Below are 2,500 nucleotides of genomic sequence, written 5' to 3'. Positions count from 1 at the left end.
TATATATCGTTCATATTGTATATTGTTTTATTTTGACACATTGTGTATTGTCTGAATATTTGTTTGAATTATTTGAATTATTTGATGTTTGCTTTAGCAATATTGCTTTTTAAAAAACTGTCATGCCAATAAAGCCAATTTTGAATTGAATTGAATTGAATTGAATTGAGAGAGAGAGAGAGAGAGAGAGAGAGAGAGAGAGAGAGGAAGAATATATTATGTGTTTCACCCACTACTAGACTATTTATCAACCCTGCAGAGTTTAATTGATTGTCATTTAGAACATTCCCTTCATAGACAAAAGTAAGTTTAGATTCTGAAAGTAAAATATAACCTCATTAATATTCTTTAAGTGTCAAGATGTCAATGTGTCTCCGGTGACCGTCGGACTTAGATTAATGAACACAAGCTCTCCGTCAAATAATTCAAGCCCCCGTCTCTGACAAATTCTATTCATATGCAAATGTGCTGCGATACATATTTACACTGTGTGGGCAAAGGTCAGGACTAACAGACGTCATAGTGGCAAGTTCAGCAGAAAAAAAATGACGTTGTTGATGGATGTGTGAGGAGTTTGTATTCAATACTTCTGTTGTGCCAGGAATAAAATGTTGTAAATATCTTGTGATTGACAGTTCGCTCTTGACCTTGGAAACAGGCAATGGACAAACAACCTCACGTCAGTTAGAAGCTGATTTTGAACTTACGATTGCATCATGATAGCCTGGTCCTACCAGACCATCGTACTTCATTTCATTTGGGTCTGGAATCTCTCAATTGACAAACGTTAACTCGCTTGGAGGCGGGTGTCTGTTGAAGTTTAAAACTATTCGATCTGCCCAGTGCCACTCTGGATCTGCCAACCAATCGCATAACGTTTGGTCGTGACGTATGTCATGCGCCGGCTTCTGAGCCTCTCCCTCTTTTCGCTGATTGGACCGTCAAAAATCTGTTCGGAGAAAAACCTAATAATTTACCACAGGCCCAGACTGACTGAAGGGAAATGTAAATTGAGCGGAAGTAGGTAGGCGGGCGGTGCCAGGCTAGCATCATGGCTGAATGGAAATGGAAATTTGAGCACCTACATGTTGGCAAACTTCATCTGCTGAGGAGGATTAAGATGATATAAAAGCTCTAAAAAAGCTACTAGTGAACCATTGAGGTATTTGCTGCCCCCCGTACCCCCACCACACACCCCAACCCCCCACTCCTGAAGAAGAAATAGTAACATTTCAGTCGCTGTCTGAATTGTTGGAGTCCGACGGTGTGATTTTAATAATACAGATCCCAACGTCAAAAGTTCATCCGGGGAGAATTGTAAAATGTAATTTGCTGTCCTGTAATTTCGCATTGGCAAAAAGTCTGTCTGGAACCATGTGTTTAATGACTGAGAAGCATGGCTAAATTATCGCCCACATTTCCACTCTGCCCTAAGCACACTTTTAAATGCCGGCCATGTTTTTTTTAGAAGTTACCTCCCACCAAGCACCATGTCAAGTTGTTAGTATATTTTTTTTGATAAAATAATTAAGATAGAAATCCTTTGTGCTGTTGCTCTTTTTAAGAACACACCCCCCGCCATCACAACATGACTCTCCCGCTGTGAAGGCAATATGTAGGAAATGCCAAATGCAAATGAGAGGCTGATAAAAACTGCAAGTGTCCTACAACAAGATGAAAGAAGCCATGTGGAAATATCAGCGGGGTGGACACACACACACACACACACACACACACACACACACACACACACACACACACACACACACACACACACCAAAATGTTAGATTCTGTAATTTAATCTTGAAGAAACACTAACTCGAGAGTGCTTTTCAGTGTTACTTTTTCGGTTTGTATCTCTCCTGCAGTCGCTGTATTTAAAGGTGCAGTGAGTAGAATTTATTGGCATTTTTCAGAACAGACTTTTATGTCTACATAGGAGAGGGGTCACTCTACATGGAGGCCGCCATGTTGCACCGCCATGTTTCTACAGTAGCACAGAATGGACAAACTTAATGGCCATATGCATTTTTATAGCGGGTGTCCTTAGAAAGACAGAGAAGTACTATGGAATAAATAAATAAACACATCTTCTCCTCATCAATTAATATTGTGGAAAGACTAGAGGCAGTGGTGGGTGATGCCATCTTCAGTAACTACAGCTTCTTGTCCTTGAGGGCCACTGTGGCATCTGTAATAATTCAGAAGGGAGCGTTGCAATCTAGAACTTTCATCACTTGATGCAACTAAATATTCCAATATTACACACTGTACCTTAATGCATCCACAGAACAATGTTTTGTATTACTATTTAGCTAAAAAGTACAAAGGAATTCTCCTGAGGATACATACACAAGGATACAGGTCCCATTTTAACCGAGCATTTGAATCCACCAGGGATTAGCATTTTCTTTCATGATGTCCTAGAGGAAACTAACTGTCACATTATGTCCTCCACCTGTCTGCCTAGATATTGCTTTTTGATGAGGCGTTCAGGTT

This window comes from Ammodytes marinus, assembly GCF_949987685.1.
Source record: "Ammodytes marinus genome assembly, chromosome: 19".
Lineage (NCBI taxonomy): Eukaryota > Metazoa > Chordata > Actinopteri > Uranoscopiformes > Ammodytidae > Ammodytes > Ammodytes marinus.
This window is presented reverse-complemented; position numbering follows the sequence as displayed.